The 13,834-nt window shown below is 52.4% G+C and overlaps 1 pseudogene; it reads left to right on the forward strand.

Annotated features, from left to right (window-relative positions):
- Positions 1-616: 616 nt before the first annotated feature.
- On the forward strand, positions 617-7,457 carry LOC105494027 (uncharacterized; annotated as a pseudogene).
- The last annotated feature ends 6,377 nt before the right edge of the window (positions 7,458-13,834 follow it).

Raw genomic sequence — 13,834 nt, forward strand, 5'->3', positions numbered from 1 at the left:
GGGTCCTGGGTAGTGGGGTCTGGTCTGTGAAAGTCTCATTGATGAGGCCTAGTTAGTGGGGTCCAGACGGTGAAGGCCTCATCGGGGGACTTAGTCAGCGAGTCAGTGAGGGCTTGGTGAGTGGGGGCCTAGTCAGTGGGGCCTTGTACCTGGTGAGTGTGAACCTGGTCTTCAGGGGCCTGGTCAGCAGGTGATTGATCAGTAGGAACCTGGTCAGTGCAACCCTGGCCAGTGGCTGCCTGATCATTGGACCTAATCCATGAGGGCTTGGCAGAAGTGGGGGAGGGATGGGGGGCGGCTGTCAGTGGGGTCTGGGCAATGATATCCTGGTCAGCAGGCTCCTAGTTAGGAGGAGCCCAATCAGTAAGGCCTGGTCATCGGGGGCCTGGTCAATGAAAACTTAGTTAGCAGTGTTGGTCAGTGTGGCCTGGATACTGGGGATTGGTCAGTGGGAGACCGGGCCAGTGGAGACCTGGTCATCGGGGCCCATTCAGTGAAGGCCAGGTCGTGGAAGGCCCAGTGGATGGGGTCCTGGTCAGGAGGGGCCTGGTCAGTTAGACCCGGTCATCCCAGGACTGGTCCTCAGGGGCCACTCTGACTTCACCAGGCTCCCCTGATGGTGCCAGTCCCTGGACCGCAGCCAACTGTGTCCTTTGTGTCTCTCCCAGCACAGGCCCAGGACGTGGGGATGCCTGAAGCTGGGAGGAGGCTCAGACAGCAGGAAGGAGAGAAGGAAGGAAGGAACTTCCACAGCACCGACGCCTACGAAATTACAACACATGGTGCTGTTTCTACTCCATCGCCGTGTTCGCTCTTTGTTTCCTACGTAATTCTCTATTCGACTGGCCTCAGTTGAGCACAAAACCATCCTTGTACCACCACGAATAGCTGGCCATGGCTCTTTGATAGGCATTTTTATTCTGCCGTAGAAATTATCCTTGAATCAGAAAAAAAATCCCCAACCCAGCGTCCAGTCACTCAACACTCTCATCTTTGTGAAGAGCTGGTTCCGAATTCTGGGTCGCTTTTTGGAAAAAATATCTGTTGTGGTAAAACGTGCTGCATCTGTGGTCTCAAGTCTCTACTGGAATTGGATAGAGATGGTGAATTTCAGTCAGAGCGCTCTCCTAAAAGCCATCAGCCCCGCACCTCCATCTTCCCTCCTCCCATGAGTCGCCTGCTCCCCGTGACACTGGTAAGAGCTCCTCTGTGAACGTGGAGGATGTCTGGGAAGTTGGCCCCGTGCCCCTGGGACTGGCACTAACAGGTGCAAGATGGGGTCCAGGTCCTGCCTGGGCCAATCCGGAAGAGCTTACCAGTGGCATCACAGGCACCTCAGGGAAGGGGATGGCTTGGTTCAGGACCACCCAGAGGCCCACTGGGCCCACTCCAAGGCCTGGCTGAGGTCACAGAAGGGCTGGCCACCTGCTGATGCTCCTTCTTGAAGCCCCTCACCTCCTGGCCATGGGCTCCATGCCCTGTGGCTGAGCAGCAGCGCTGTGGTCCACCTTCTTGGGGAAGCGTCTCCAGCCATCCATCTTGCGCTCCACCTCCTGCAGGTCGAGGGCAGTGGTGGGGGTAGTGCTCAGGGTCAGGAAGGAGCTGACACCCACCACGCCACCCTTCTCAGCCTTCCTCTTGCCCTGTTTCCAGGCCTCCTCGCAGTGCTGCTGGGGCACGTCAGGAAGTGCTGGAGGACATGGCACTGCGCCAGCGCCAGGCGACCGGCCGTGTGGCTCATCCCGCAGATCAGGCTCTTCCTGTGCATGGAGATGGAGTCTTCCTGGAGGCAGCCCATGGCCCGATTCTCAGGCAGGTGGAGCATGGAGATGACTGGGAATTTCACTAGACATGCATCCAGCCAGTCCAAGGACTTGTCGAGCCATGCACCAGCTTGGAGGAGAGGTAGCTCTTTATGCCCTTGAACTTGTTCTACTGAGTGGTGTCGCCAATGGTGCACGGGCAGGGGTAGGGCTACTCCTGCCACTTGGGGCCATGGAGCCACAGCAGCCACAGCACCATGCACACAGCATGTCCCTGTCCTTCACAGAGCCCAATGCCTCGCCAAGCACAAAGGCCTCCCTTCCCGACTTGAAAAGGCAGAGTAGTGGTTGAGGTTGTGGCTCACAGTGACCGAGCTCCTGCCCACGTGGGGACACAGGCAGCTGTCGAGTTCCAGGAATGCACCTCTGCCCAATGCACCTGGCTCGTCCACCATCATGGAGCTGCCATCCCACTTGTCGTTCCCGTCATCATCACTGTCCTGGCTGGCCTAGTTGCCACCGAGGAGCTGCTGAGGCCACGGCTGCAGGGCACCCCTACCGCCTGGAAAGCCTGCATCGGCTGCTGGAAGGCACTCTGTGGTGGCATCTGTTGCAGCTGCAGTAGCAGCTGGAAAGCGCTAAGAGGCAACTTCAAGGAGGCGGGCAGTGCACCTGGCAGGGCCTCAAAGCCTCTGAGTGGTACGATGGCCATGGCACAGTGGGTCAAGGCACAGGGGCAGCCATGGTGCGCTGGGCCAGTCCAGAGGTGCAGACCACTTGCACCGCAGATATAAGGCCAGAGTTGCTGCGGCCATGAGCCCCTGCGAGTCAGCCCTTGATGTCCTGCTCGCTATACGGGCTCAGTACTTCATGTTCTCATAGATCACTCTCAAATTCTGCGCCATCAAGTGGTACAGCAACTGAATCCACAGTGCCATGGGTCCCCTGCGTGGTCATCCTGGCCACTGTGGAGGCACGTGACACCTCTAGCTCCCCTCCCCTCCCAGGGCTCAGGTTGAGGCCAGGCCTCTCTGGTCCTGGGAACTGTGCCTTGAGGGCGGGGCTCTGTCCTGCAGGTTGAGTCAGAGGCCGCAAGGCACGCTACTGACGGCTGGGGCTGCAGGGGTGCCACACTCACCCCTCTGGGGAAGTCTTAGAGTGAACAGCGTTCTTATTGAAGATGACTTCCCAAGGCCCAAGAGCCATCTAGGGCTGTGGAGCAGCTAGCCGGGTGCTGCCTTAACTCCTTCCACACCGGGCTGGTCACTGCCCGCCCAGAGGAGTCAGATGCAGGTGCCATTGTGTAGAGAAATGTCTCTGGACCTGCCTCTTGGTTATCACGGGCCACAGTAGTTTCTGGTGTCAGGGCCCTGATGAAGCTGTTGAGCCTATCCGGGGCAGATGTGGAAGTGACAGGAGCTCAGCATCCCTGTTCAAGGTCATACCACAGGAACCACAAGCCCCCAACGCCATCCGGCTCCATTGGAAGCTTTGGCATGGAATTCCACCAGAGGTACGGCCAGTTAACCCAAGGTCTGCCCTGAGCTGGGGACGGCATGGCCACACCCTGAGCCCTGGAGATTCCCAGAGAGCAACCTTCTGCCTTGGGCGCTGCAGAAGCCCCCTTTACATGTCACTGGGCCTCGGCCTCGGGGACAGCCTGGCCAGGCCAGTGTAGGGGAGGATCAGGCTCCCATTCCAGAGGAGTCGCCTACATGGGCTGCTGGAGCTGGGCTGGTGGGCCAGGGAGGGTCAGCCCATCCCCGTTGTAGAGAGGTTCAATGCCAGGAAATACCCGAAGAGTTCGGGGTGCTGGGGTCCCTCCCTCAGGCTTGGCTGAAGAGAATGCAGACGAACCCAGCTTCTCCACCAAGCCCATCAGATGTCCTCGCAGGGCCGGGTTCTGCACATTTGGGTCTCTGGAGTCCTTGGGGTCCCTCTGTCCTCCACCCTAGCCTGACACTGAGGACACCCCTGCAGGTCGCAGATCCCAGAGCAAGGGGTGTGTGCAGCCGCCTGGGTATCCCCCATGGGACAGGTAACACAGGGTTCGGGCTGGCTTGGGGCTTCCTGCCTCACGTCCTCATCCCAGGGCTGGGCGGCCTGGGATGCAGCCCTGATTCGGAGCTCGGGTGGGAAGAAGCTCTCACTGTCACCTGGCCGTCTTGCCACCTCACACGGGGGCCTGCCTCCACAGTGGGTGAGACGGCCCCGGACATCCGCTCTCTGGAGTCGTCCACTCCATGCCAGGACTGGACCATTCCCACGCCTGGCTGAACTCTTGGTTCTGGCCCTGGGCCAGGGCTCCTGCCCGTGTCCTCTCCCCAGATCCTCTGGGCCAGAAACACTGATTCTCCTGTTCACCTGGCATCCCTGAAGGGGCACTCTGGAGTGAGGGGACCCTGATCCTCCTGGCGTCTGTTGATGCTCACAGGCAGGGCAGGGAGCTGGCACAGACCGGAGACAGTGTAAAAGGTGCAGGGGGCACCCCCGCCTGTCTTGAGCAGCATGTCCAGTACATGTGCACTCAGCACATCCCCTTAAAACCGGCAGGTCTGTCTGTGGGAGTTTCTCTGTAGAGGAGGAAGAGGTCTGGGAGGAAGGTCCAGGTAGTGGGGTTGCAGGGACCCAGGCCCCCTCCACTATCGACTGCCCCAGAGGGTGACTCAGACAGAGACCTGATGCTGGAGCCTCCCTAGGGGTGGCAGGTCCCAGTGTCTCCTCATAGTTCCCTCATGCAGACCCGAAAGTGCATGAGAACTGCATTGTCCTCCAGGGCCCAGGCATGGGAGAACGGCTCCTGAACCAATCCTTATAGGCCAGACTGGGACAGGTTCATGAGGCACTCTAGGGACAGGGGAGCAGCATGGAAGGGGTCGGTGCCCACACCCAGTTTCCCCCACGGCTACCTCCCACTGGGAGGTGCTGAGTCCTTTTGCAGCCACCCCTGGCTTCCAGCTGTCCACAGGAGGCCATGGCCGGGGGGAGGCCCGGGCGGGGAGGTGCCCACCACACTCCTGCCTTTGATCTGGGTCTTGTCAAGGTGGGCTCCATGTCTGGGAGGACTCAGTGTCCTGCTCAGCACAACAGGCCCAGCCTGGCCCTCCAGACTGAAGCAGAGGGTCGTGGGAACAGTGTGAGGGTGCTGTCCTTGGGCCAGTCCGGGTCTGTCCCGGGGAGCGGGACTGGAGATCTTCCTGGCATGTTCCCGGAACGGAGTCACCGTGGGGATGAACAGGATAACCGTCTGCCCGGTCAGCACAGAACGGGCACCCAGTGAGCACTCGAGGATGACCCTCCTCGGGCAGCTGCCACCCACCCAGTAGCGACTGTCCCCGAGTCAGCAGGGAGGGAAGAGAGCATGTCGCGCTCTCCTAAGTCTGATCAAGCAGCGGTGCAGAGATGTACCTCTCACCTAGAAAGCGTCCTGTGGGCAGAACCACTCACGCTGTGTCTCCAACTGCTCTACGACACAGAGTCGGGCGGGTATCTGGGCACTGGGTAATGGTGCATCGTGGGCTCATGGCACCCATCACCATGGGGCCCTGCACGGGTCAGCAGGGCCCAGAGACGGCATCCTCTGCCCCCTGAACTGTCGACATGTGTGCGTGCAATGCGTCTGTGCACTTGAGTGCAGGTGGATGTGGGCGGGCATGTGTGTGCGTGTGTCTCTCCTCCGGCCGGCCCTGGCTTCCCCAATCACGTGTGCCCCCATGTCCTCATCTCTGTCACCCCGGGGCCTGTGGTCAGCATCAGAGCATCGGCGGGTGCACCCCAGCCTCTGCCTTCAGGCAGGGTGGTCCTGGGGATGCAGGCAGGGCAGGGCAGTGGGTGAAACCTCCTCCCTTGCGGGGGACTCTGTATGTACAGTGCTAAATCTGCATAGCAGGGCCATATTCAATGCACTTCTCCTCCTCCCAGTAGCTCTCTGGGGTGCAGTTGATTTCATTTTCCCTGCAAATGGAAGAAAGGAGGCTTCTAGGACAAGCCCCCTGCCTGAGGTCACCCAGCAGCCAACTGACCTGGTCCTTACTGACTAGGTCCCCACTAACCAGGCCCCCACTGCCAGGCCCCCACTCACCAGGTCCCCACTCACCAGGTCCTGTTGACTAAGCCAGATCGTGTTCTGCTGACCAAGCCCTGTAGACTGGGTCCCACTGATCAGGCCCCGCAGTGACCAAGCCACCACTGACCTGGTCCCCCGTGACCATCGACCCACAGACCAGGGCTCATCTTAAGTTAACCCATCTAAGAAAATGGGTTTGGCCCCAGACCAAACCCATTTTCTTAAGTTCCATGGAGCTCACTAGGGTATAAAGCCAAGTAGGGATAGGCTAAGCTTCAGAATCTGGACGTTTGCAACATTTCCAGGTATTTCCACATTCTTCACAGTGATTTTACCAATGTGTCTCCCACCACTGAGGGTTTCTACCTACCTCCAAAACTGTTGGTGTTGCCAGACTTTTTTCACTTACCTTGGGTGTTGGGTTTGAAATCCCTCCCTGTGGCTTCTTGTTCCTCATGACTGGTGACGTTGGGTGCCCTTGTATTTTAATTCTGTGCCACCTGGGTCCCCCCCAACTCCCACCCCCCCCCACCACTTGCTCTCTCTGCTTCGTAAGGAGATATTGTTGCCCGGTCAACTCCGAGTGATCACAGGTTCAGGGGTGTCCCCAAAATGAGATGCTTAGTGTTTGATGAATGAATGATGACACTGAGGCCAGGAGTGAGAGGAGGCAGACAGGGCCCATGTGGACAGAAAGGGTTTATTCCAAGTCCAGACATGACCAACAGAGATAAAAAGGGGGGAAAATTGGGACTAATCTGTGGGAGAAAGAGTGAGCCTGAATTTGAAAAATGGAGAGAATTAGACATGGAGGAGGAGAGGGAGGAAGAGAGAACAAAGGAAATAAGCAGTTGATGACTAAAACACGTAGTGATTCTATGCACATGATCAAAACGTGATCGTGTAATCATGTACATTTCTTAAATTCAAATGGACAAAGAACACGTAATTTTCCCCATTCCTCCCATGAAGCACAACTAAAACCCTGGACTAGACATCATACATAAAAACATGAGACTCTGAATATGATTCAGACTTTAAAAACAAGAAAGCTTGTGTTTACAACGTGGATGAACTTGGAAGACATGTTCAGTGAAATAAGTCAGGCACAGAAAGACAAACACTTCCTATCTCACTTGTGGAATCTAAAAAGCTGAACTCCCATGTAGAATGGTGGCTCTAGGGGCTGAGGGAGGGAGGAGGAACTGAACAGATGTTGGTCAAAGGGCGCAAGAGGAATTGTTCAACATGGTGACTCAACATGGTCAATGTATTTTATTCTTGAAAAATGCTGAGTAGGCTGGGCACAGTGGCTCACACCTGTAATCCTAGCATGCTGGGAGACCGAGGGGGATCACCTGAGGCCAGGAGTTTGAGACCAGCCTGGGCGACATGACAGTTCATCTCTTTTTTTTTAATATAAAAAACTTAATTGCTGAGCAGATTTTAAGTGTTCTTATCACAGAAAAAGAGATAAGCATGGATGTATGGTCACGGGTATGTCAAAGATATGTTAAATTAGCTTGATTTAGATATTTTACACTGTATACCTATGTCAAAACATGTTCTATGCATCATATTTACAATTTTGTCAATTAAAATTAATAAAAAGTGATTGGGAAATTGCATCATAACAGAAAAATACAAGACTCTGAATGGTGGAGAGAAGGCAGACAAGCTGGGGATTTCAGGACTCAAGGAATGACACAAAAGTGAATTCTTTGGTGGTTTGTTTTGTTTTTAGCTGTACAGCCCAGACTTGGACCTGAAGAAGCTGGCAACCTGCAAACGCCAACGGGCACAGTCAAAAAAAGCAAAAGAAAAAGCCCAAACAAAATCCTGTTCTCCCTAGCCAAACGACCAGGAGAGGGGGCAGCCCAGCAAGACAAAACACACTTAAACAATTACTGCTAACTAAGCCAGTCCTTGGCCATGGGTTCGTTTTTCTGCCACCTCACTTTGGGGCTGGGCTGGTTCGCCATCTTCACAGGGTGCGTTTCTCAATCCAGACGCTGGGGGGCGCGAGTACCTCGCGAGCCCCGCGAGGGTCATTCCCCGGACACCGCGGAATGACCCCAGGAGGGGAGCTCCTAGGGACCCAGAGCCTCCCAGGGCCGTGCCTGTAGGTTTTCCAGAGGCCGCTGAAAACATTCAAGACCTGGAAGGAAAAAAAAACTGTAAAATCACACACTTTGATATTTGACAATGTAAAAGCAAGGCTACAAAATCAAAAACGCTTGAAGGAAATGTCTACTTAGCTAGACATAGTGTCACGTGGATTCACGGTTGGTTCCAGAATTTCCCCCACGGTGTCATCACGTTGGAAAGTTACTTGTGGGTTAGCTGTTCTCTGTTGGCAAAACTGCCTGTACATGCACAAGAAGCATATGAGTTTAATGGGACCCCAATAATTTGAAAAGCAAAAAGATAACGATCCTTTCTACTTTTTTAACTTTTTTTATGTGTGTCACAGCGTCTTGCTCTGTTGCCCAGGCTGGAGCGCAGTGGCGCAATCACAGCTCACTGCAGCCTCAAACTCCTGGACTCAAGCAATCCTCCCACTTCAGCCTCCAAAGTAGCTAGGAGGGTGCACACCACCAGGCCTGGCTAATTTTTTTATTTTTTTTAGAGTTGGAGTCTCACTCTGTTGCTAGGGTGGGTCTCGAACTCCTGGGCTCAAGTGATCCTCCTGCCTCAACCTTCCAAAGTGCTGGGATTATAGGTGTTAGCCACCGCACCCAGCTTCTTCTTGTTTTAAACACAAAGAAATACATTCAATGTGAGTGCCTTTTAATGTTTGATATTAAACAAGTCCCCCACGAGTGCAGGTACCCAGGGATGTGCCACACAGCCCTCTGCCCTCACCTACGCTGTCCCCTTTGGCCTCCATCACCCTTCCCTTCCCACATCAGCCAATTCACTTCCCATTCATCCTTCATATTTTAGCTCAGTGTTACCACCTCAGGGAAACCTTCCCTGGTCCCAAGGGACAAGATAGTTTGTCTTCACCTGGAATATCCTAAGTGCTCAATAACGAATGAATGAATGAATGAATGAATGAATGAATGAACACAGGTGCGTAAGCATGAAAGGTTTGTCCTTGTAAGGCCTTCCCATGCAACTCAAAATACATATGACCTCACTGCAAAAATATGAATACTGGCTCACAAAGTCATCCTGCAAACTCAGGCACATTCAACAAGCGCTCCTCTCTTCCTGCTGGCCCTCTGTGCCAGCGCTGTGCTGAGCCATGTCGGGGCAGCAGAGAAAGCTCAACCCAAAACCCTGCTCTTGAGAAGCTCCTCTCTGGGGGTTGGAGCACAGAGCCAGACACAGACGTCCCTCTCCTGTGTGTTCAATGAAGGGAGGAAGGGAAGGAGTGTGGTGGGGATAAATGGGTGGATGGGTGGATGGATGAAGGGATGGAGGGATGGATGGATGAATGGGTAGATGGATGAATGGATGGAGGGAGGGATGGAGGGATGGATGGGTGGATGTATGGAGGGATGGATGAGTGGATATATGAAGGGATGGATGGGTGGATGTATGGAGGGATGGATAAGTGGATATATGAAGGGATGGAGGGATGAATGGATGGAGGATGGATGAATAAACAAATGAATGGAGGGATGAAGGGATGATGGGTAGATGGATGAATGGAGGGAGGGAGGAATGGAGGGGTGGATGGGCGGATGGATGGATGGATGGATGAATGGGTGGAGGATGGATGAATAAACAAATGGATGGAGGGATGGAAGGATGAATAGGTCGATGGATGAATGGAGGGAAGGAGGACTGGAGGGGTGGATGGGTGGACGGATTGATGGAGGAATGGAGAGATGGAGAGATGGATGGATGGATGAATGAGTAGATGGATGAATGGATGGAGGGAGGGATGGATGGGTGGATGGATGAAGGGATGGATGGAGGGATGAATGGGTGGAGGATGGATGAATAAACGAATGGATGGAGGGATGGATGATGAATGGGTAGGTGGATGAATGGATGAAGAGATGAAGGGAGGGATAGAGGGATAAATGAGTGGCTGCAGGGGTGGATGGTTGGATGGATGAATGAAGGGATGGAGGGATGGGTGGATGAATGAGTAGATGGATGAAGGGATGAATGGGTGAATAGATGTTTAGGAATGGGCCAGAGCAAGGGCCCGGATATGGGGAGTAGTGACAGGAATATGTCCCATAGAAGGCGCTTGGACTTGGTGTGGAGAGCAGGGTATGAGAAATCGTCTGTAGGAACAGGGACATTCCAAGCAGAGTAAACTGCAGAGGCAAAGGCCCTGCAGCTTGAGAAAACCTGGTTTCAGGATAAAGTAGGGAGTGGGAAATGGCTACAGAGGAGACTGGCAAGGACAACTGGAGCCAGGTTGTGAGGGACCCATCTACAACCCTTAACCACGAACTTTGCTCCAAGAGATACCTCGAAGTATTGGCTATTCTTAGTAGCAGTATTAGGGTGGTTTGACACACTCAAGAGTTTATTGCATGCAAATAGCTTCCCCTTTTAATTTCAGTTTGGAAAACATGTTTTATAGTGTTCACAACACTACTACAGTGGTGCAATATTTAGTTTTTAAATCAAGATGCCTGTTCAAAACTGTTACGCAATGGCCCACACCTGTAACCCCAGTGCTTTAGGAGGCCAAGGCAGGAGGATCCATTGAGACCAGGAGTTTGAGACCAGCCTGAGCAACATACATAGTGAGACCCCATCTCTACAAAAAAAAGAAGAAAACATTTTTTTAAATGTTGGAACATGAAAAGATGTTCAACATGATTAGCCATCAGATAAATGCAAATCAAAACCAAAATGAGGCCAGGCATGGTGGCTCACACCTGTAATCCCAGCACTTTGGGAGGCCAAGGCAGGAGGATCACTTGAGGCCAGGAGTTTGAGACCAGCCTGACCAACATGGCAAAACCCCGTCTCTACTAAAAATACAAAAATTAGTGGGGAGTGGTGGCTCATGCCTATAATCCCAGCTACCCAGAAGGCTGAGGCAGGAGAACCCCTCGAACCCAGGAGGCAGAGGTTGCAGTGGACTGAGATCGCGCCACTGCACTCCAGCCTGAACAACAAAGCGAGACTCTATCTCAAAAAAAAAAAAAAGAGAGAGAGAGAGAGAAGAGAGACTTCTCACTTCACACTCACTGAGGTGGCTAGAAGCAAAAATATAACTACAGATGTCAGCAAGTATGTGGAGAAACTGGAATCCTTGTACATTGCTGGTGGGAATGCAAAACGGTGCAGCCACTATGGAAAATAATCTGGCAGTTTCTCAAAAATCTAAATATAGAAATCCCTCATACCTCCTCAATTCCGCTCCTAGAGATATACCCAAAAGAACTGAAGGACTGCAAATAGATATTTGTACACCAGCATCATAGCAGCTCTATTCACAATAGTCAAAAGGTAGTAACAACCAAATGTCCATCTGGGACAATGGAATATTACTCAGCAATATACAGAAATAAAGTTCTGGCCAGACACAGTAGCTCATGCCTGTCATCCCAGCACTTTGAGAGGCCAAGGTGGGCAGATCGCTTGAGCCCAGGAGTTCGAGACCAGCCTGGGCAACACGGCGAAACCTTATCTCTACAAAAAATACAAAAATTAGCCAGGCATGGAGGTGCACACCTGTAATCCCAGCTACTCAGGAGGGTGAGGTGGGAGGATTGCTTGAGCCCAAAAGGCAGAGGTTGCAGTGAGCCAAGATCAAGCCACTGCACTCCAGCCTGAGGGACAGAGCGAGAGACTCTGTCTAAAGCAAACAAACAAATAAAACCTCAGACAGTATTATGAGAACCAGGACTTTGCTTTTAATTATAATTCTCTTAGTTCAATAGAAGTTGAGAGAAGACTCAACACTTATAGAAATACTTAAATAGAAAAATATAAGTCTCGGCCAGACGTGGTGGTTCATGCATGTAATCCCAACTCTTTGGGAGGCCAAGGTGGGCAGATTACGAGGTCAGGAGATTAAGGCCATCCTGGCTATCACGGTGAAACCCCATCTCTACTAAAAATACAAAAAATTAGCCGGGCGTGGTGGTGGGCTAGTCCCAGCTACTCGGGAGGCTGAGGCAGGAGAATGGTGTGAACCCGGGAGGCGGAGCTTACAGTGAGCTGAGATTGCACCACTGCATTCCAGCCTGGGTGACAGAGCAAGACTCCTTTTCAAAAAGAAAAGAAAAATATAAGTCTCAACAGGATTTGATGAAGGCTCAGGTGTGAGTGTGAGAGAAAAGCAGTCAAGGGTGACTTCAAGGTTTCGGATGAGAATGACCAGAAGAATGAAGCTGCTATTTACTGAGATCATTACCAGGTCTCTTGCAGCCTCAAAAAAAAAAGGATATTTTCTTTTTCCTTTTTTTTTTTCCTTTTTTTTTTTTTTTTTTTTGGAGACGGGGTCTTATTCTGTCACCCAGGCTGGAGTTCAGTGGCCTGATCATAGCTCACTGCAGGAGCCAATGGTTTCAGCGACCTCGCAGCACTTACGATGTTCTAGGTGAAGACAAACGTATCGTGTTCTTTCAAAAACAAAGAAAGTTCTAATCCATGCTGCAACGTGAAAGAACCTCAAAAACAAGCTGAGTGCTTTGGGAGGCCGAGGTGGGCAGATCTCGAGGTCAGGAGATCCAGACCATCCTGGCTAACACGGTGAAACCCCGCCTCTACTAAAAATAAAAAAAATAAAAAAAATAAAAAAATTAGCTGGGTGTGTTGGCGGACGCCTATAGTCCCAGCTACTTGGGAGGCTGAGGCAGGAGAATGGCGTGAACCTGGGAAGCGGAGCTTGCAGTGAGCAGAGATCGCGCCACTGCACTCCAGCCTGGGCGACAGAGCGAGACTCTGTCTCAAAAAAAAGAAAAAAGAAAAAAGAAAAAAAAAAAAAAAGGTAAGTGAAAGAAGCCAGACACAAAAGGTCACATAGTGTATGATCTTCATTTTCTTTCTTTCATTGCTACAAAAGCTCCAGAACAGGCAAATCCAGAGAGACAGGAAGTAGATTGGTGGCTGTCAGGAGCTAGGGAAGGGGAACCAAAAGTGATGACAGTGGCTGCTGACGAGGACAGGGTTTCCTTTAGGCATGATGGGATGTTCTGGAATTGGAGAGAGGCGACAGCTGCGCAACAATAGAAATGTACTAAACACCACTGAACTGTTGACTTAAAAATGGACAAATTGCCCTGGCACGGTGGCTCACACCTGTAATCCCAGTACTTTGGGAGGCCGAGGAGGGCGAATCACTTGAGGTCAGGAGTTCGAGACCGGCCTGGTCAACATGGCAAAACCCTGTCTCTACTGAAAATACAAAAATTAGCCGGGTGTGGTGTCGCATGCCTATAATCCCAGCTACTAGTGAGCCGAGATCACGTCACTGCACTCCAGCCTGGGCAACAGAGCAAGGCTCCCATCTCCAAAAAATAAATAAAAATAAAAAATAAAACAAAATGGTTAACTTTACGTTATGTGAATATTACCTCACTTAGAAAATAAATGTTGGCCGGGCACGGTGGCTCACGCCTGTAATCCCAGCTCTTTGGGAGGCCAAGGCTGGTGGATCACCTGAGATCAGGAGTTCGAGACCAGCCTGGCCAACATGGTGAATCCCCATCTCTGCTAAAAATACAAAAAATTAGCTGAGCGGGCCGGGCGTGGTGGCTCAAGCCTGTAATCCCAGCACTTTGGGGGGCCATGGCAGGCGGATCACGAGGTCGGGAGATTGAGACCATCCTGGCTAACACGGTGAAACTCCGTCTCTACTAAAAAATACAAAAAACTAGCTGGGCGAGGTGGCGGGCGCCTGTGGTCCCAGCTACTGGGGAGGCTGAGGCAAGAGAATGGCGTAAACCTGGGAGGCGGAGCTTGCAGTGAGCTGAGATCCGGCCACTGCATTGCAGCCCGGGTGACAGAGTGAGACTCCATCTCAAAAAAAAAAAAAAAAAATTAGCTGGGCATAGTGGCGGGTGCCTGTCATCCCAGC

The sequence above is a fragment of the Macaca nemestrina genome, chromosome 20 (assembly GCF_043159975.1).
Source record: "Macaca nemestrina isolate mMacNem1 chromosome 20, mMacNem.hap1, whole genome shotgun sequence".
Lineage (NCBI taxonomy): Eukaryota > Metazoa > Chordata > Mammalia > Primates > Cercopithecidae > Macaca > Macaca nemestrina.